The following is a 23023-nucleotide window of genomic DNA, read 5'->3' on the forward strand; positions in this document are numbered from 1 at the left end:
AAAAAGGTGATATTACTAGTTAGAGCATAAGAGACAAGGAGATACTGAGGACACCTTTCTCTCTCAGTTAGTACAAAATAATGAACAAAAGTATCTTTCTGTGTAATATATTTCAACACAAGATATGATCAGAATAAAATATTGAAATATAAAAAAAAAAAAATCCCTTTCTGAATTGTTTTAAAACACAGGCCATGGCCGAGAAGACCTTTGTTTACAAGAGAATGAGATTTTCCTTTTCCAGAGAAATTCCTCTCACTTCTTTGCCTATGAACAAAAGGGCAATAATCCAAGTACTGTCTCAGGCTGAGTACAAAACCACAGCCACGGGAATCTTGGAAAGGGCTTTTAATAAATGCAAGGATTAAACCAACGGCCACACTGATTGGGCAATGGCATGCGTTCCTTTTGGTGACGTGCCTGCCCTCTCGGTAGATTGTGCTGATCAGTTACCATATCCCTTTGAGCTCAGAGTCACTCTCAGGATGAATAGTCCATTATACAGTCCAAACCACAGAACACAAAGCTTGAAGGGGCTACAGAGGTCTTTAATTTCAAGTTTTCCAATTTCTCCCTGCCCTAGCAACCCATCCCTCAACTCATATTTTACAGACGAAGGGTGGCATGACTACTGCCTTGCCAATAAATAGCTAAATTAGGATTCTAAACCAAATTTCTGAATTTCTGACCCTCTGCTCATTCCACAACATGAGAGGACTTTATTTTGAATCCTAGCTAGCTTCTTAACAGTGGGCAAGCAAACTCTCTAAATCTCAAATTTTCCCATCTGTAAAGTGGGAACAATGGTACTTGTCTTATAGGTTTGTTCTGTGATGACTGTGAAGAGGTTAATGCTGTGCTTGATACATGGTAAGTGCCAAGTTAATATGTTATCATCATCATCATTAATATAATGTTCTCAAGTCAAAGTCTGTTCTCTAAGATGTGATACACATATGGGTTTTTAAATTACATTTACCCTCTATGAATGCTCAATTGTCATTGTAAGTTGAATTAAGGTCAAATATAATGTAATATGGGCTTCCCAGGTGGCTCAGTGGGTAAAGAATCCACCTGCAAAGCAGAAGATGCAAGTTTGATTCCTGGGTCAAATCCCTGGAGGAGGGCATGGCAACCCACTCCAGCATTTTCACTCTTGGAAAATCCCATGGACAAAGGAGTCTGGTGGACTATAGTCCAAGGTATTGCAGAGTCAGACTGAGGCAACTGAGCATGCATGCACATAATGTAACATATATAATACACAATTTCTCTTCCTATTTACACTTCTTTTGGATTAACTTCTAACTGATCAAGGAGAAAAGGTCTGCAGTAAGACATGTGAGAATGGGAAGTCCCTCTGTAAATGGTTTTGCTTTTATCTCCTTTAACTATCTCCTTCAACTGCATGTCCCATGACCAGTCATCAGCATCACTATTCACTAATTGATTTGCTATGTCAGAAATATGGTGATCTTTTCCTTTTTAAATTAATTTTAATTGGTATAAAGTTGACGTACAATGTTGCATGATCTTCTTCAACTACTACTTTTCTACATTTTCATCCCACACTTCAAGCTAATCAGTGACTTAATCTTGTAATTCTTATTACTCTTATCCGTATATAGTCTACCCCATTGCTCCATCTTCATCATAATGACATAAATGTTGACCATCATTTATCATTTGAATTATTTAAGAATCTCCTATTGCTCCTGGCTCCCCATTTTCCATGCTACAGCCAGAGGTATCACTCTAAAACAAAACAAAACAAAGATCATCTTTCTGTTTTGTCAAAAAACATTCATGGACCCCAACTGTCCACAGAAAAAAGCCTAAACTCTGCCACAAGACATACAAGACAAAAGAGCCCTCTTCAGCCTCAATTCCCAACTATTTTGACCTCAAATGCTGAAATACTTGTAGTTTTCCAAACATGCTAAAGATTTCTGGCCTTTCTTCTAATCATGCTCTTCTCATGACACTATCTAGTTTAATGATTAACTTCTTTTTACTCTTCAAAACTCAGCTCAGGTTATTCCTCCCTGTAGGCAGCTTCCTCTGTATTTAACAGACCTCACTCCCCAGGTCTCATTGCTGTGAATTTCATATGCCTCTATTATTATACTGTTTTGGAATTTTTTACTTGTCTCGTTCCTCCACTAATTGGAAATTTCCTGGCTAGAGAGTGTTTTTTTCTTATTGGTACCTTCATGTCTATCCTAATATCTGGCAGAGAGTGAGCACTCAATTGATTAGTTTTCATGAGTGAGAACCTCCCAGACCCTTGTGATTGATAATTAGTTATTGCTATGTGTTATTGCATTTAGCTTACACATTTTAGAGATGGAAGGCTGGATGAAGCTCCATGTGCCATTGGCAGTGGAGTGAATACTCACAACCATAAAACAGGGTGTGCACAACCACAACTCCAGAGACCTTTAATCTGGTCTGGAATATGATGCAACCCTGGCACCACCCTCTGTCTTTCTTTCCAAAGAATACACTGGACCTTTAAATATGGTTTCCATCTGTGATGGTTAGAACCCAACATGATGTGATGCTCTCTCACAACTTCCATCCTTCCATCCCAGAGTCATCAGTGGAATTTTGAAAGCTTCATATAAAATACAGGATGAATAATTATAAATACTTTTGTACACAATAACTCAGAATTGTGCATGAGTGGTAGGGTAGTCATTGTATTTAATATGAAGTATGATCAATTTCATAGGCATGCTTTCACATGTTCAGAGTTTTCTGGCAATGTATTCTTTTTTTTAAGATATTCAACACTTTATTGTAAAATAGGCTTTGTGTTAGATGATCTTGTCTGGCAATGTATTGATGGAAAGGACCATATTTTCTCAAAAACTTCAAAACAATTATATAATGAGTACTGCTTATGTGCCAAGACTTATTCTAAGCTCATTATACATATTGACTTATTTGATTCTCCCAATAACCCCAATGAAGGAACTACTATTATTACGTCTATCTTAGTGATAGAAATTGATGCTCAGAGATTTGCCCTTGTTTATCTTTTATTGTTTGTACCTAGTATTATTAACATTCAAATAATTTTTGAATGAATGAATGAATACCACACTACCAATAATTAGTTACTGTGACTTTTATTACTGTCATCAGGAAAAAAATAATGTTTATCTACCTGAGATGACAAGACCACATATGAATTGACCTTTGAAATTACTTCCACTATCTCAAAAAGAAGACTGTGGAGCATTCTCATTTTAAAATAGAGATAACAATGCCTTAAGTTTCTGTGTCATACACTTGACATTTCACTTTTTCCAAAAGTCTGTCCTTTACACCACTGTGAAATTTCAGTATGATATATGATACATATCAAACTTTTGCCTTAGCCGTGTATCCAGCAGTTATTCATTTAATGCGCCAGATACTCTCCTAGATGTCAAGCAAACAAAGATGTATAAGACAAGCTCCTTCTCTTGAGGAGCTTATAATTAAATGGAGGAGACATGCAGGTAACCACATTAGTACTCATATCTATTAATACTATGAACATACTTGGTGCATTTTGTACACATTTTCTTATTTAATCTTGACAAGGAACTTCCAGGGTAAGCCAAGGAAATCAGGGGTATAATTGGTTCAAGATCACTTCACTAATAAGGGTTGAATTAGGATTTAAACCTAGGACTGTCCAATCTCAGGGCTCATCATATGATACTATGGACAGTAATGTGAAGTACTTTAATCCAGAGGCTGATAGAGAAGGCAGGATAACATAGAGGAGAGAGAAAGTAATTTTTCCACTGACAGAGAAAGAAAGACCTGTGTGTTTTTCTGCACTCATGTATTTGAGGCAGAGATAGCTTCCTAGAAGAGATTTTAGCTGTGGAGAGAAGTTAAACTCACAAAACAATTGGTTAAGGTCCCAGAGTTAAAAGTAATTAGCACAACATTGTAAATCAACTATACGTCAATAAAATTAATTAGCTATTGCTGGGAAATGAGTTACATATAGTTAGTGTTAGTCGCTCAGTTGTGTCCAACAACTCTGTTCGACCCCATGGACTGTAGGCTACCAGGTTCCTCTGTCTATGAAATTCTCCAGGCAAGAATACTGGAGTGGGTTGCCATGGCCTCCTCCAAGGGAGTTTCCTGACCCGAGAATAGAAGCCAGATCTTCTGCATTGCAGGCAGATTTTTTACTGTCTGAGCCACCAGACAAGCCAGAGCTACATGTAAGGAAGTGGCAATAGACAATGAGATTGTCCATCTAAGAAACTTCTACTTCATCTTATCGGAAATGGGATTTTATGATACTCCAAATAATTGTATTTTAATTTGTATAAAAGATCATACAGTTCAGCTCAGTCACTCAGCCATGTCTGACTCTTTGCGACCCCATGAATCACAGCATGCCAGGCCGCATTAGCTATCTCTAAAGGATTTTTTAAGAAGGAGATAGATTGAGAGCAAAGATATCAGTCTAGACAATAGCAAATAAGGATCTGAACTAGGGAAGGAATATTGTTGGGACTGGAGAACACATCACTAGTAGGATATTTAAAGCAAAGGATCAATAGAATTCATGGATTGAATGTGGGCACACTTACAGTCTGGCAATCTATTGAATTTAGCCCTGTAGCATGTTTATTTCTTTAGCTGTGTTGAGTGGTTATGGAATTTAAACAATACCTGATTTTACCAGGCACTTACTATGTGCCAGATAAAATCTTAAGCCATCACAAAAACATGTGGTAGGTATTATCATTATTCTCATTATAGTTATAGAAAGTGAGACATAGAAAATTTAAATAACTTCCCTAAGGATAGATATAGAGCTACTGTAATGCAAACTGTGAGGCTATGCCAAGACTTCCTGTTCCCTTTAGGAACAGAACATATGGCTATAATGGCTGGCAGTATTGCTACTGGACAGCCCTCAGCTCCCAGTCCCACTAAGGGAAAAGAGCCACATTGCTCAAAGCCATATCTTTTGCAGGGGAGGCCTAGGCTTCCCTGGTGGCTCAGATGGTAAAGAATCTGCCTGCAATGTGGGAGACCTGGGTTCGATCCCTGGGTTGGGAAGATCCCCTGGAGAGGGCATGGCAACCCACTCCAGTATTCTTGCCTGCAGAATCCCCATGGACAGAAGAGCCTAGCAGGGGTCCCAAAGAGTTGAACACAACCGAGCAACTCAGCACAGCACACAGCACAGGGGAAACTTACAACCAATAATTGGCAGAAGCAGGGTTATAAAGTCCCTCCCAAGCTTGAAAAAGTTCTGAAAGCCCATCCCAATTCAGTTCAGTTCAGTCGCTCAGTCCTGTCTGACTCTTTGTGACCCCATGGACTGCAGCACGCCAGGCTTCCCTGTCCATCACCAACTCCAGGAGCTTGCTCAAACTCATGTCCATTGAGTCGGTGATGCCATCCAACCATCTCATCCTTTATCGTCCCCTTCTCCTCCCACCTTCAAAGTTTCCCAGCATCAGGGTCTTTTCCAATGAGTCAGTTCTTTGCATCAGGTGGCCAAAGAATTGGAGCTTCAGCTTCAGCATCAGTCCTTCCAATGAATATTCCTGATTTATTTCCTTTAGGATTTATTGGTTTGACTCTCCTTGAGAGGCCAAGGGACTTTCAAGAGTCTTCTCCAACACCACAGTTCAAAAGCACCAATTCTTTGGTGCTCAGCTTTCTTTATGGTCCAACTCTCACATCCATACATGACTACTGGAAAAAACATAGCTTTGACTAGACAGACCTTTGTTGGCAAAGTAATGTCTCTGCTTTTTAACATGCTGTCTAGGTTTGTCATAGTTTTTCTTCCAAGGAGCAAGTGTCCTTTAATTTCAGACTGCAGTCACCATCTGCAGTGATTTTGGAGCCCAAGAAAATAAAGTCTCTCACTGTTTCCATTGTTTCCCCATCTATTTGCCATGAAGTGATGGGGCTAGATGCCATGATCTTAGTTTTTTGAATGCTGACTTTTAAGCCAGCTTTTTCAGTCTCCTCTTTCACTTTAATCAAGAGGCTCTTTTTAATTCCTCTTCGCTTCATTCCATAAGGGTGTGGTCATCTGCACATCTGAAGTTATTGATATTTCTCCCAGCAATCTTGATTCCAGCTTGTACTTCATCCAGCCTGACATTTTGTATGACATACTCTGCAAATAAGTTAAATAAGCAGGGTGACAACATACAGCCTTGACATACTCCTTTCCCAATTTGGAACCAGTCTGTTGTTCCATGTCTGGTTCTAACTGTTGCTTCTTGACTTGCATGCAAATTTCTCAGGAGGCAGGTAAGGTGGTCTGGTATTGCCATCTCTTGAAGAATTTTTCAGTTTGTTGTGAGCCACACAGTCAAAGACTTTGGTATAGTCAATAAAGCAGAAGCACACGTTTTTTTCTGGAACTTTCTTGCTTTTTCTATGATTCAACAGATGTTGGCAACTTGATCTCTGTTTCTTCTGCCTTTTCTAAATCCAGTTTGAACATCTGTAAGTTCTCGGTTCACGTACTATTGAAGCCTCGCTTGGAGAATTTTGAGCATTACTTTGCTAGCATGTGAGATCAGCTTCAGACAACTCCACAAGTCTGGTTTGACAGGAGTCTACATAGCTCTACTTCTTTTTTTGTCCAATGCTGCTTCCCTCCTTAACCCCCACAGCTTTGATCTCAAGAGCACTCCTTAATAAACATCCTACACTGATCTTCATCTCAGAGTACCCTCTCAGAACTCTCTTCTAAACAGCCAACAAATGACAGGGATAGCATTGGGATTCAATTGGACTGGTGTAATAGCCATGGTTTAAAACACTTTTCTATGTACCTCTGCAAAATCAAAGACCGTAGGGCAATGTCCAGGACTGCAAAAAAAATGATTAATAAATGAACACATTATGACTTCTACTTTTTTTTTTGACTTCTACTTTTTGTATTACTTCATGATGCAGAAAAGTCATTCAATAAAATTATTCTTGAAAAGAAGAGAATTGAGAAGATGCTGAGCTATGTGTTGTCAAAATCAAGAAAGGAGACCATTTCTAGTTGACTAGAAATAAGAATTAGTCAACTACATCAAGCACTAAAGAAAGACTAAATGGAATAAGGACTGGTAAGTGTCCACTGACTCTGGCAATGGGATAGTTTGAGCAATCCAAGTGAGGTCTGTTGACATGACGCAGTGCAGTCATGAACTATACTACTGTGTTATGGAAAGAACAGGATGATGAGAGAATGAGATGAAAGAACATAAGGTTGAGGAGTTATCGTAAACTATGCTGTCAAGGAGATTGGCTTTCAAGGGAGCCAGGATGGAGACTTGGTATTTTCTAACATTGTTCATCTGTGAAGGCTGAGCTCGGTCTATGTCTTCTGCGTAAGCACAGGGATTCTGGAGTAACATCGTTTGTAATAAGGTGGCACAGTGGTAAGGAATCCGCCTGCCAAGGCAGGAAACGCAGGAGACATGGGTTCGATCTCTGGGTTGGAAAGATCCCCTGGAGTAGAAAACAGGCAACCCACTCCAGTGTTCTTGCTTGGAAAACCCCAGGGACAGAGTAGCCTGGCGGGCTACAGTCCATAGGGTCGCAAAGAGTAGGACACGACTTAGCGATGGAACAGCAACAGCAAGGAATCTTAAGCCAACGTCTGAGGTTCTGTGAACAGTCATTCACACCACATCTTCTCCTTTCTCAAGAACTGGAGGTTCCCAAAACTGAATCCTCAAACCCCTCCCTGTGATGTGGTCAAGCCGCGTGGTTGGTCACTTTGGGCCTGGTGCCCGTATTTGTCGATTTTTTGGAAGCCAAGTTTCAGGTAAGAAGTTCCTGACCTAAGGCCACAGGGGTGGGTGGCCTGGAGAAATAACCACAGAAAGTAGTTCCCACGAACCCACAGAGCACAGAAACCATGTTTGAAATGCTGATGTTTGTGCTCATTTATTCTCAGCAGCGTGCAGTACCAAGCATTATGTAATAGAGGCAATAGCAGCTAAACCTTTAAAAAATAATCTCTGTGGTAAATTTGAAAACAAAATGTTGAAGCCTGGAACATTTCAGATTTTCCACTCAGTGGATTGAATTGCCAGATACTTCAGTATCACTTTCTCTCCATTTAGCTCTGGAAAGCAAAGGTCAAATGCATGACCTCCCAATTTCCATGTTCTGGAAGGAATAGACACTGAAGCTTTGAAATGGAAACCGAGCTCTGAGATATGGTACTATGTAGATGCAAATACATGTTATTGAAGTTGTATGGATATCTTACAGAAAGTGGGATTTTATCTGTTAGTTATGATAAACCATGTAACTCCCAGTTTACTATAACTCACTGTAACTGGGTTGAGAGATTATGTGTCAATGGTCTTGCCCAGATCTCTTGTGGCTTAAAAAAAAAGAGTAGTGTGAGAACTCTTAATTGATAAATTCTAAAATCCTTCCTCAATTTCCCTTTTAAACCATTTTAGCAGGAAGAACTTTTAATCTCCAAACCTCTTAGCAAGAAATTTAATATTATTCTCTTTCAGTAAATCAGATGGCCTGTTCTCACCCTCCGTGTTTCTGAAAAAAGTAAGAAAATGTAAGCAGGCTTCAGTATGACGCCCCCTCCTCAGTGTAACACAAGAAGAACACAAGAACAGTGGCAGTCTCATGCCAGCTAGGACATTCAGCGATGGACACTCTGCCCACTACCCTTAACACCACGTTATAGATGTGCATGTGTGCACATTTGTGTATGCGTGCACATTGTGTGTGTGTGTACGTGTGTTTGTGTGTTGGAAGGGGAGGTGATTCTCCCCTAAGAGCTGATGAGCCTTAACAATCAGTTTCTGGCATTCCAATCCTTGTGGCCATATTCCCATTTAAGGTCACTCATATAATCTAGGCCCTACAAAGGGTCCCCCTATTAAAGAAAACTAGTAAAATGCCATCTCCCCCAATTTCAAAAAGTGAAAGTTGCTAAGCCGTGTCTGACTCTGCTACCCCATGAACTGTAGCCCGCCAGGTGGCCATGGAATTCTCCAGGCAAGAATACTGGAGTGGGCTGCCACTTCCTTCTCCAGGCGATCTTCCCAACTCAAGGACTGAACCCTGGTCTCTCACATTGCAGGCAGATTCTTTACTGTCTAAGCCATCAGGGAAGCCCAATTTCTGGTGAAGCTTTAAAAATACTTAAAAAAATTTTTTTTCCTAATTTATTCCATTTCTATCTTTTCCAGTTCTTGAAGCCTTTCTTCATAAAAGGTGAGACTCAAGGTCCCAAAGGATATTCTAGGAATGGGTGAGAAGTAACTGGTTAGTAATCGTCAACTCTGCCTTTTGTCAAAAGCTAATAATACAGGCCCCTACCCAACCAGAGGCATGGAAACATAAAGTTTAAAACACTTTCTTGAAAAGGAAGCTTGAAAGAGTCACAGTTTTTTCTCACAGCAGTGCAAATTTAATATCTGAACTGTACTATACACTCTTCACCTCCCAGCCCTTATCATACTAGCGTGCTTCTGACAAATGAGACTTCCCAGAAGGAATATGCACCCGTGTGAGGTTTTGACCTTCAGTGTCTGGCTCTGAATGAAAGCAGCTGGGAGTACACAACTGTCACATTCTCTCTTAAAACAAAAGCAGCAACAAAAATCCCACTCCTGCCTCTCAAAAAGCTATTCCTCCAACTTCAAATGAAGGTCTGTAACTGCAGCTTTCACCCAATGTCTTGACATCAAATTACTTGATTAAAAGATAAATACAGAATGGGATGTTGCTTTTGCTGAAAGATATAATGATTGAGATATACATTCTAACAGAAACATCATTGCTTTATTTCACTAAATGTTATCCATTCTTTCCACACAACTAAAATGTAAAACCAGAATATTATCCAATTTTCATAGAAGTCACAAAGAGAGAACTAAGCTGAATAGTAAAATGTGTAGAAACTGGGGGATTTAAATCAGCCTCTGGAATATATATAATCTCAGTTTTATTTCTGTTCATTAAATTCTATCCCACCATTTCTCCTTCTATAACTCAATCACTTTTTTTCCTCGCATTTAAAAAATACTCTTTTCCCAGTTCTCTGCTTGTCTCTGAAGTGTCCCTCGAAAATACCACCCTCAAGAATATCTGGTCAGGAATATCATCTGTTTATTTATTCCCTAAATGGGATACATAAACGAAAGAAATAGACATAAATCCTTACATTCTTGGAATTGATAATGGGGGAAATGGATGGAAGACAGGCAATAAATAATAAACAGAATAAACAAGTAAAATATATGGCATACTACATGGTGAAAGTGCTACAGAAAAACATATAGCAGGATCAGCAGTACTGAGAAGCAGGAAGTGGGTGTGCAGTTTGTGATTTTAAACAGATAGGGTAGTTGGATGGATTTTCTTGAGACAACAATATTTAGGCAAAGGTTTAAAGCAGGTGTAAGTGCAAGGTGGGTGTCTGGGAGAAGAGCGTATATGACAGCCGTTGCCTGCAGCAGAGCAGATGGCCAGTGCAAAGGTCCTCAAGCAGGAAGTGCCTAATGAACAGGAGGAAGATCAAGGAATCCAGAGCGAGCAAGGGAAAACTAATAGGGGACAATATCACAGAGACAGAAGTTGGGTAAGGAGGGTCTCCTGACACTTTCAGGATTTTGGCATTATTCAGTGAGATGTAAGTCACTGGGGTGCCGTTCTGAGATGTAAGCCATTGGAGTACTGGTTTTTTGTTGTTGTTTTTTCTTTAGCCCTAGTCAATCACTGACCTGCATTATGCCTCTATACATGTACCTTTTAAAATATATATACTTATTTTTAATTGAAGGATAATTGCTTTACAATACATTAGAGGGTTTTTAACAAAAGAATGTTATGATCCTTCTTGCTTTTTAGAAAGATGACTCTGACTGCCAAGTTGGGAACAGACTGAGGAGGAAGCCACAGTGAGAAGGAGTGGTTAGGAGGCTACTGCAATGATTCAGGCAATAGGTGATTATAGCTCACACGAGGGTGAAAGAAGAGGAGGTGGGAAGAAGTTCTCACTTGACCACTTTTTAGATCTATTTTGAAGGAGGAGCCAAAAGAATGTCCTGAGAGATTGGACGTAGGATGTGAAAAAAATGGTCCGCCTTTTCCAATGTCAATACCCTGCATGAAAGATAAACTCTGCTTTAACTTCTCCACCTCAAGCACTTTCTTCTTAGTGCTAAAATCTTTTTTTTTTTTAATTTAATTAAAAAAAAAATTGGCAGCACCATGCAGCATGTGAGATCTCAGTTCCCTAACCAGGAATTGAACCTGTGGCCCCTACATTGGAGGAGCAGAGTCTTAAACACTGGACTGCTAGGAAGTCCCTGAAACAGTTTTTATATGACACTAACATTTCACGTAGATTCTTGTATCTTTGTTGTTTCATCCCACACAGACTTAGATGGGAAATAAAAAGTTTAAGGGGTTATAACTGCTTGACTGTAGGAGAGGCCCGTCTGTATGGAAGTGGGACACACTCGGAGTTTTTTTGTTTTTCATTTGCTCTCCTTAAAAAAAAATGGCCAGCAATTAAGTTGTCACAGAACAAACAGAACCTGTACTCGGTTCACAATTTATGAGGCTGATAAATTTATGAGGCTGTTGACAATTCCATTACAGTTCTGACAGTTACAGCTTTTATTTTTCTTCAAAACATCAAGATATTCTATTTGGATGTTGCTGGGACAGAAGTGAGAGGAATCTTGGCATTTGAGCAAGATGATTGTCAGAGGGAGCAATACTAACCATGAGATGGTCTTGCCATTTTTGTCCCAAAGCCAGCTTTAAGGGTAATAATAATCAAGTACACAGAGTGCTTCTCAGAGGACTGAGCTGTTTTACATGCATCCACCTATGTAATCCTCCCAGCAACTGGCGGATTATGTGTTGTTGGCTGCATAGTACAGAGAAACATATTGCCTCATAATATGTATATTGATTTCCCCAAGTTATATCACTGGTAAATGACAGAGCTAGGCTCAAAACTGGGTTTAGAATTTAATTCTAGTCATATTTCTACTATGTTGCATTGACGGATCTGGAAAGAGAAAGTAGACCAGAAAAGAACAATGTTATTTCACAATCTTGTTAAAGATGGGTCTTTCCAGGAACATAAAGGGGTGGTGTTCAACAAGTCTGTGGGATATCTAAGGCCTTGACCTGAGATGCAGACTCACCCAGGACCAAACTCTGCCTATTCCATTTCTCTCCAGATGGAAGCCTTCAGCCTCCACCAGCTCCAAAAGGAGTAATTCCTCCAGACCCTATGTTTTGATTGTAGAGGACATTCATTTCCTGTCCCTAAACTCCTTAGGTGCATCCCAGGTGGTGCTAGTGATAAAGATTCTGCCTGCCAATGCAAGAGATGTAAGAGACACAGGATCGATCCCTGGGTCAGGAAGATCCCCTAGAGATGGTAAAGGCAACCCATTCCAGTATTCATGCCTGGGAAATCCCATGGACAGAGGAGCCTGGTGGGCTACAGTCCATGGGGTTGCAAAGAGTGGGACATGACTGAGTGACTGAGCACACAAACTCCTCAGAGAGTCCCCATCTTAGATATAATTGCTACTGCTCTTCATCTGTGGGGCCTACAGAACTTTATCTGCAGGAACAAATGAGAGAAACTGTTTATGAAGTCTGCGGTGCTGCAAAGCCCTTCATGAAATGTTAAGTTCTGTTGGTATAAATCTGGAAGTAATGTGATCCATTTCCCTTTGACAGGATAGAAGAATAAAAAGTCACCATCTGCCTGTCCCCAAAACAATATTAATGGGGCTAACCCCATGGATTTAAATTGAGGCAGCTTCTAAAATTAGGGAAATAGAAGGCACAAAGATCATTCCATCAGAAGTTTATTGATTTTCCAATTAACATTGAAAGTTTGCTTCTAAAATTCTTGCTTACTAGTTCAGAAATGAACTATGACTGTGGATAATAATTGACATGAATTGCTATATTCTGTATATCATCCACAATGTCAAAATGACTGATAATGAGCAAGTCCTAGTTGTTTAAACACTCTACAACTAAAGTAGCATCATTAGAAAAGATAGAGATTGCACAGCCTGAGATTCTTGTGCATTTTTAATGATTCTAGCTTAAAACAAACCTACAAAAATATCTGTTCCTAGGTGAATTTGATTTAAACACACTCAAAAGAAGATTAGTCTCTTAAGAAGGACTAGGTGCTTTTTAAAAAATAAAATTTAATTAAGTGCAATTTTTGGAACCAGTTCAATATGGCTAGCCTTTTAACCTTCAGAACTTTATAGGATGCTTACAATGAAAAAGTGAAAAGAATGTTCACCACTATACTGACATCCATGCCCATGGTAACATTGGTAAATACAGGAATTATTTGCTAACTTTGGAAAAGGAAATCGCAACCCACTCCAATATTTTTACTTGGAAAATCCCATGGACAGAGGAGTCTGGCGGGTTCCACTCCATAGGGTCACGAAGAGTCACGCATGACTGAGCAACTAACACTAACACGATTGGCTAACTTAGCTACCATTTTGTATTGTGACTGCACAGCTTCAGGGTACTAGGTTCCCCCATAATTGAAGAGATATTAATTGATGTTAATCAATTAATCCCCCTTAATTGATGTTAAGCTCAACTCTTAATCACAACCTTGGAATTTAACACCTAGTGTTTAACAAACTCTGGGAGATGGTGAAGGACAGGGAAGCCTGGCATGCTTCCATAGGGTCGCAAAGAGTTGGACATGACTGAGAGACTAAACAACAACAATTTGCAACTTGTACGAGGTATCTGTGTGCATCTCTTAGGTAAACACAGTTACAAAACAAACCCAGAAACCATTATTGCAGTTTTTGGAAAAGTTAAAACCTTCTAAAATGTTTATTTGAGTAGGGAATTTTTAATTCATGTATTCCAAGCACTGAAAACAGTATCTGGTAAACAGTTGGGTTCTCAATAAATATTTATTGACTGTTGGTTAAATGAATAAATGTTCTATGTTTTGCACCAACATTTAATCATTTCAGCAAATCTGAGTGCTTACCCTGTGCTAAGTAATATGTTAGATCCTAGGAAAGGTAGAATGAGGCATGAGGCAAAAGAACCAGAGACCCAGCTCAGAACTGTAAGTAGCTGGTGACCTAGTGTGTGTGTGTGTGCAGTCGCTCAGTCGTGTCTGACTCTTTGTGACCCCACAGACCGTAGCTTGCCAGGCTCCTCTGTCCATGGGATTTTCCAGGGAAGAATACTGCAGTGGGTTGTCATTTCCTGCTCCAAGGGATCTTTCCAACCCAGGGATCCAACCCTTGTCTCCTGCATAAGCAGGCGTCTTCTTTACCTCTAGCGCTATCCAGAAGACCTATAGGGCAGAATAAAAGGAGATAAAGAAGCCGGACTATCAACCAGGGCTGTGTGATCATAGAACAGAAGGCTACTGCCTGTCTCAGGAGGTCAGACAAGACTTCGAAGAGGATAGAATACTTCATTTCCCTATCGTAAGAGAGACACAGTGAGGAATGAATGAAACCTCACAGGATCAATGATAACTCAGTTTCCTTTGCTCTTTCTCCCCCTACCTTTTTTTTTTTTTTCAAGGTCAATTCTTATCACTTTTTAAGAAGTCAGATAGCATGGCACTGAAATTTTAACTGGGCTGCTTAGCTTTATTAGTAGTTTGCTTCTTGGGTTACGTCTTCAAATGAACGCTACCTGTTCAATGCCAAGCACTGCCGTGCCCAGTGTCGGGCACTCATCAATGTGGAGGCAGCACCACGCCTGCCCTAGAGGATCCCCCTCCTGCGTGTCATCTGTGTGTCCTCAGGCTGGAAAGACCTCCCCTCCCGCAGGAGAAAACTTTGAAGCTGGGACCTGATGAGTGACAGTAGAAACAAACAGGGCGGCGAGGCAAATAAAAAAAGAAAAGAAAAAGAAAAAACCAGGAGGGGGTGGAAAGGAGGGAAAGACCTTCCAGGAAGAGGGAGGAGCGTGTATGATGCCACCCATTCCCATAGGCTCCAAGGACCAATTTCTTGGGAGTCCTTAAAATGAATGGCTTCAGGAGCAAATGGAAAACAGGCTTTCCTGTCACTCCTCTCTCACCTGACCATCTCCCGGGGGCCCTGGCACTGTGCTGACAGGCTGGCCAGACGGGCAACAGGGAACCCACTTTCCCTTTTCCGGCATTCTCCTCCCACTGACCCGGAAGTCGCAAGCCACAGGTTTCTTGGAACTGCGAATACTGTTTGAACTCCAGCTAAAACTGGAGATGTGTTTTGAGTCACATTATGCAAGCATATTTATACCATCTGTTTATGACACTGACAGGTGGACACTATGATTCATTACTCATACTGCATACTAAACATAGACTCTTGGAAAATCCTGAGTCCTGGAGAGTCACAGGATACCAGTCAGGGTGCCCAAGGAGAAGGGAGTGGGAGTCTTTTCTTAAGATTTTATAGCTTGTCAAATAAAATCTTTATCGTGATGAACACGTTTTTGAAAGCATTTCATACAGTGGATTAGGTAGATGAGGATGGAGGAAATGGAGTCGCAAAATATATACTATGATGACCGACTACAGGAGATTTTCCTTTTCTGGGGGTTATGTGTGTCTATACACAAGCGCACACATATTGAAGTATCAGAAAATATTTGGTAACTATGGGGTCAGAAACAAGTCAACTCTGTGTCAGAAGTGAGGATTTGGTTCTAAGACAATTACTTCTTTCTCTTCAGTAGAGTTTCCGTCTCACTTGGACTTAGCTCATGCTCTTTACCTTCTTATGCAAATATTTTCTTAGTTGCTTTTGTTGTTGTTGTTTAGTTTTTGTTGGAGTGGAGATTCCTTGCAGTGTTGTGTTAGTTTCTGCTGCACTGTAAAGTGAATCAGCTGTATGTACACATACATCCCCTCTTTTCTGGATTTCCTTCCCATTTAGGTCACCATAGAGCGCTGAGTAGAGTTCCCAGTGCTATACAGTAGGTTCTCGTTAGTTATCTCTTTTATACCTAATAGTGTATATATGTTGATCCCAACCTCCAAATTCATCCCTGCCTTTTCCCTCCTTGGTATCCGTACATTTGTTCTCTATGTGTATGTCTCTATTTCTGCTTTGCAAATAAGTCCACCGTTTATTATTATTATTTTAAATCATATTAGGACCCTTTTGACTACAACACACAGAGAGCTAAATATGAAGCCACAAGATATATCCATCTTTTTGTTTTTAGGCACTATTCCCCCTGCCTATGAATTAGGAAATCTACCATCACAAGCTAAGGCTGGTATCACTCCAGCGCTCTCTGTTTCAGCCAAATGTGCAAACTTTTAACAGCCTCATAAATAACAATAACTTTTAAAGTAGTTTCAATATGCAAGTAGCTCAAAGTCAAGCTATCTGATGGGGACCCTTCCCCTTGGGGAAATAGAAACATCCAAAAGAGTCAAGGAAGAAAGGACTCACTGCTGTATTCAATTAGTTGAGAAACCATCAAAGTAAATAAGGCAATACCTTCAAGAACACACAAAAAAGAAGGCAGTGAAGTAGAACAGATTAAAAGAAAAAGGAGAAGTCTGTTTTAGCTACCAAGTGACCCCAAGGGTGAAGAATAATTTCTTCTTCAGGACAATTTTAGTAAAGGTCTCTTAGCAAGATGGCTTGGTGGAAACGATTTCTTTTCATGTCTGTAGAGAACTGATGAAGTTTGCAGGAAACACAGGCAGTTTAATTCCAAACAAAGTATAGTAGGTCAGTTAGAGGGAGCAACTTCAGAACACTTCTGTCCTCTCTTAGAATACTAATGGCTTTCGAAAGTCCGAGTGGTCATGAAGTAAGTTATTTACATCTTAAGAGACAGGTCAGAGGAAAACCTCCTTAACTCTGTATCAATTCAAGATGGCTTTCACAGAAATCTCAGTTTTCTCAAATAGATGACTAATCATGTTCATCCCACAAAATCACTTTTAGCCGTAAATCCTCAATAACAATGTACTGAGTCCAACAATCTGCCAGGATTTGTGTCAGACTGAAGAAATACCCAGATACACAAGGTCTCTGATTTCAAGAGTGAGAATGAGAAAAATATCATTAGATATTTATACAGCTATTAATATAAAATCACAGAACTATGACTATAAGGTTGTAAAATCACTAAAGGGATAACTCTGTCTGGAAGATGCAACAAATAAGACAACAAATTCTAAAAAATAAATCTCAGTAAGAGGTCCAGTGAATAGCTGAAAAATTTCCCTCAATCACTACACATGTACCAGTGAAAGCCATGACTAATCAATCATTTATTTTGACAGAGCCTCAGCATCCCTCTCAACCCAGCTGACTACCACCAAAAAGTCACAGCTACTGTGGACCCTACTTGCCAATCTGGCTCAGTAAAAATGCAAGGAATTGTTATTTGTATAGTTCTGAGAGCAATTACTCATCTAAATTGCCCATTGCAAAAGGGTATCAGTTCGATCAATTATTTATAGGGCCCAAGACCAAACATTGGAGGATACACATTCATTCCTTAGCTTTGTGACTATGGCTAGATCTTACATCAAAATTTCTTTCCTTGTCAGAAATGGGAAAATATTTTTGAACATTTAAATGTTCAATATAAAAGTGTTTTTTATGCCTACTTTGATAACTGAAGTGTTAAAACAACATAAGATGTGGATTACCATGATAACATCCCTCATAATACCAGAGGTATTGGCTTTAACTAATTTTTTCTTAGTACTCTTGGAAATCTCCCATGGCATTACCCCTCCTCTTTAGCTTGCAAAGTGCAACATAAGTATAATACAGTGAAACTCCAAGGTATCCTTAAAGGGGGAAAGAAGTTTAAAATATGAGAGGGAAGAGATGGGAGCGTTCCTGGGTAGTAGTGTAGTGACTTCAGAGCAAGGGTTTGAAAGCCAGACTATGTGTGTGTACATCTTGCATCTGCCACTAACTGTGTGACACTGGGCAAGTTACTTACTTGCTCTGGTCTTCATTTTCTCACCTGTAAAGTGAGTCCTAAATGCAGTACTTGGGTGCAATCTGAAAAATGACAAAAGGTCTCTGTTTGTTTCCAAGGCAAACCATTCAATATCACAGTAATCCAAGTTATGCCCCAACCACTAATGCTGAAGAAGCTAAAGTTGAACAGTTCTTTAAATACCTACAAGACCTTCTAAAACCTAACACCAAAAAAAGATGCCCTTTTCATTATTGGGGACTGGAATGCAAATGTAGGAAGTCAAGATATACCTGGAGTAACAGGCAAGTTTGGCCTTGGAGTACAAAATGAACCAGGGCAAAGGTGAACAGAGTTTTGCCAAGAGATCCTACTGGTCATAGTAAACATCCTCTTCCAACAACATGAGCAATGAGTCTACACATGGACATCACCAATGGTCAATACTGCAATCAGATTGATTATATTCTTTGCAGGCAAAGATGGAGAAGTTGTATACAGTCAGGAAAAACAAGACCAGGAGCTGACTTGGCTCAGATCATGAACTCCTTATTGCCAAATTCAGACTTAAATTGAAAAAAGTAGGAAAAACCACTAGGCTATTCAGGTAAGACCTAAATCAAATCCCTTACAATTATACAATGGAAGTGACAAATAAATTCAAGGGATTAGATCTGATAGACACAGTGCTTGAAGAACTATGGACGGGGTTCATAACATTGTACAGGAGGCAGTGATCAAGACCATCCCTAAGAAAAAGAAAAGAAAAATGCAAAATGGTTGTCTGAGGAGGCCTTTACAAATAGCTGAGAAAAGAGATAAGTGAAAGGCAAAGCAGATAAGGAAAGATAAACCCATCTGAATGCAGATTCCAAACAATAGTAAGGAGGGAAATGAAAACCTTCCTCAGTGAACAATGCAAAGAAATAGAGGAAAACAATAGAATGGGAAAGACTAGAGATCTCTTCAAGAAAATTAGAGAAACCAAGGGAACATTTCATGCAAAGATGGACACAATAAAGGACAGAGATGGTATGGACCTATCAGAAGCAGAAGATATTAAGAAGAGGAGGAAAGAATACACAGAACTATACAGAAAAGATCTTAATCACCCAGACAACCATGATGGTGTGATCACTCACTTAGAGTCAGACATCCTGGGTTGTGAAGTCAAGTAGGCCTTAAGAAGTATCATTACTAGTTGGAGGCTAATTACTTCACAACATTACGAACAAAGCTAGTGGAGGTGATGGAATACCAGCTGAGCTATTTCAAATCCTAAAAGATGATGCTGTGAAAGTGCTGCACTCAACATGCCAGCAAATTTGGAAAACTCAGCATTGGAGTTTTAGTACAGTTTTAGTACAGGACTAAAAAGGTCAATTTTTAATTCCAATTCCAAAGAAAGGCAAAGTCAAAGAATGTTCAAACTACCACACAATTATGCTCATCTCACACGCTAGTAAAGTAATGCTCAAAATTCTCCAAGCCAGGCTTCAACAGTACATGAACCAAGAACGTCCAGATATTCAAACAGGATTTAGAGAAGGAAGAAGAACCAGAGATCGAATTGTCAACATCTGCTGGATCATGGAAAAAGCAAGGGAGCTCCAGAAAAACATCTACTTCTGTTTTATTGATTATGCCAGGCTTTGACTGTGTGGATAACAACAAACTGTGAAAAATTCTTAAAGAAATGGGAATACCAAACCTCCTAACCTGCCTCCTGAGAAATCTGTATGCAGGGCAAGAAGCAATAGTTATGACCAGACCTGGAACAACAGATTGGTTCCAAATTGGGAAAGGAGTACATCAAGGCTGAATATTGTCACCCTACTCATTTAACTTATATGCAGAGTACATCATGCGAAATGCCAGTCTGGACGAAGCACAAGCTGGAATCAAGATTGCTGGGAGAAATATCAATAACCTCAGACATGCAGATGACACCACTCTAATGGAGAAAATGAAGAGGAACTAAAGAGCTTCTTGATGAAAGTGGAAGAGGAGAGTGAAAAACCTGGCTCACAATTCAACATTCAAAAAATGAAGATCATGGCATCTGGTCCCATCACTTCATGGCAAATAGATGGGGAAACAATGGAATCAGTGACAGATTTTATTTTTGGGGGGCTCCAAAATCACTGCAGATGGTGACTGCATTCATGAAATTAAAAGATGCTTGCTCCTTGGAAGAAAAACTATGACCAACCTAGACAGCATATTAAAAAGCTGAGATATTAATTTGCCTACAAAGGTCTGTCTAGTCAAAGTCATGTATGAATGTGAGAGTTGGACCATAAAAAATGCTGAGCACCAAAAAACGGATGCCTTTGAACTGTGGTGTTGGAGAAGATGCTTGAGAGTCCCTTGAACTGCAAGGAGATCCTTGCAGTTCAAATCCTAAATGAAATCAATTCTGAATATTCATTGGAAGGATTGATGCTAAAGCTGAAGCTCCAATACTTTAGCAACCTGATGCAAAGAGCTGACTCATTGGAAAAGACCTTGATGCTGGGAAAGATTGAAGGCAGGAGGAGAAGGAGACGATAGAGGATGAGATGGTTGGATGGCATCACTGACTCAATGGACATGAGTTTGAGCAAGCTCTGGGAAATGGTGAAGGACGGGGAGACCTGGCATGCTGCAGTCCATGGGGTCATAGAGTTGGACATGACTGAGCAATTGAACAACAAAGGCAAGGTTAATAGAACTAGATTTCTAATGATGTTGTGAGGCTTGAAGGAAATAATATGTGTAAAGCCTGCAACACTGCCCATTACATAGTTAGCACACATTAAACAGCAAGGAGATCCAACCAGTCCATCCCAAAGGAGATCAGTCCTGGGTGTTCATTGAAAGGAGTGACGCTGAAGCTGAAACTCCAATACTTTGGCCACCTGATGTGAAGAACTGACTCATTTGAAAAGACCCTGATGCTGGGAAAGATTGAAGGCAGGAGGAGAAGGGGACGACAAAGGATGAGATGGCTGGATGGCATCACCAACTAGATGGACATGAGTTTGAGTAAGCTCCAGGAGTTGGTGATGGACAGGGAGGCCTGGCGTGCTGCAGTCCGTGGAGTCACAGAGTCGGACATGACTGAGCGACTGAACTGAACTGAACTGAAATAGGAGATAAACTTTTATTCACTAAATAGAAATTTGTTGAGTGCTAAGTTCCATATCCTCAGCGGTGTGCAAATGCTTACCTCAACTCTCAGCAAACCCTAAATTTGTTCAATTTAAGATTAACATTGTGATAGGGTGAACACAAGAATAATCTGTGGTTCTTATGAAAAGAGTTTCCTAGCTGTGGGGAAAACATCAAGACTGTTTACAAAATCTGTGATCTTACAGATGAAATATTGTGTAAAAAGAGGTCACCTCTCCCTTTCTCTTTTCTCTCTTTCTCCTTCTTCCCTCCCTTTCTCTTTCTTCCTTCCTTCAATATTCTTTGAGAGTTTAGTATGCATTAGATTCTATGGTAGAAACCTGAAAATTTTGTATTATGCTGAATACCTCAGACATATTGATAGTTTTGATATTGCTCATAAATCCAGTGATTGTTGAGAAGACAACTTAAATGATCCTGTGAAAGTGTAAATTGATTCACCACAGTAAAGCATTAAAGATAGTTTCCTAAATTTCAGGGCCTCCAAACTTGTTGTAATATTCAGAAAAAATATTATTGAGGATTAATCTCTAATATAAGTATAATGTGAATTTATAAATCACATAGAAGAACTGTAATAATATATTGCTTATTTAAAAATAATATATTGTTTATCAGAAATAATTAACAATGAAGAAATGAGATAAAATAAATGATCTAGTATTTCTTTTTGTACTTCCAAGAATTTCTCTGTGCACACCTTTGGAGTTCTCATACCTTATGTAGAAAACACCTCTTCTATGGGATTTATCTTGGCAAAAGAAGAATATATAACTATAAAATATGGGAAAATGTTTTCTTTTTATAAGACCAACATCTTGAGAAATATTTGGCCAATTTTACACTCTGCCATGCCAAATAAGACTTTACCACAGACACAATATGCAACAAAAATTTCTCAGAAAATGCAGTACATTTTCTTGAGATGTGTTACCTTTTAATTAAGAGTTGCTAAACCCACTTGCCAAATTCAACAGTAGAGCATAATGGTTAAGCACAAAATCTCTGAGGGCCAATTTCCTGGAATCAGATTTCAACACAACCATCTTTAGACGTGTTACTTAACTTTTTATGCCTCCATTTCTTCATTTGGAAAAGGTAAAAGGATAGTATGCCTATATCATAGGTAGTTGTGAGGATTAGATAACTCCCTAGCACATACTATGTGCCCTAGAGTTACTTTTTTTTTTTTCTTTTTTTTTTTTACTAACTTTGATAAAGATAGCACTGAAAAGCTAAGCTTTCTTTGCTTCATTTCTGAGTTAAACTACTTTACAATCATCAAGCAAGAGCCAAAACACAGACTTCTTGAAGTGGGTTTAATCCTTAATCCACAGATAAGCAAATCAAAGGTGATTTACCCAGCTTCTCAAAGGAGTAGAGCAGGAAATCAAAGTCAGATCCCCATTTGTGCTGTGCCCCCTGAATCTGTCCTTTCTATAGGCTTTATTCTAGCAGCCCACAAATCTGTTCTTAAGGGGGAAGGGATCTGCATGGTAGGTTCTGAGCCACTGGTGCCCCCTCCCTCCCTCGCTTGTCTGTGTTTTATTGAAATGAATCTCAAAGGTGAATTTTAAGGTTGAATGTTGGCAGGAGCATGTATCAGGGTAGGAAAGGCACTACCCTAAGGAGGCTATTGGAACACTGTGTGTGTTTGTATTCAGGAATTCCAAGTTAGTGCTCAATGAATTTGCTAATTAGATTTTACTAACTGAAGCCACTTCTTTTCACTCTTGCTTAATTAGGAAGGAAGGAAGGAAAAAAGGGAGGAAGGCAGGGAGGGAGGAAATGTCGAGTACCTATTCAGTTCAGTTCAGTTCAGTTGTTCAGTCCTGTCCGACTCTTTGCGACCCCATGAATTGCAGCACGCCAGGCCTCC

At 39.6% G+C, this 23023-nt stretch overlaps 1 protein-coding gene and 1 long non-coding RNA gene across 3 annotated transcripts in view; one reads left to right on the forward strand and one right to left on the reverse strand.

Annotated features, from left to right (window-relative positions):
- COLEC10 (collectin subfamily member 10) overlaps window positions 1–23023 on the reverse strand; it is a 124118-nt gene that overhangs the window by 85153 nt on the left and 15942 nt on the right. The gene's annotated exons all lie outside the window — the stretch shown is intronic.
- LOC122679028 lies at window positions 6994–11165 on the forward strand. Its single transcript, XR_006336314.1, has 3 exons — window positions 6994–7112; window positions 9219–9243; window positions 10882–11165. It is a non-coding gene; the product is annotated as an uncharacterized LOC122679028 (long non-coding RNA).

This window comes from Cervus elaphus, chromosome 21 (genome assembly GCF_910594005.1).
Source record: "Cervus elaphus chromosome 21, mCerEla1.1, whole genome shotgun sequence".
Classification (NCBI taxonomy): domain Eukaryota; kingdom Metazoa; phylum Chordata; class Mammalia; order Artiodactyla; family Cervidae; genus Cervus; species Cervus elaphus.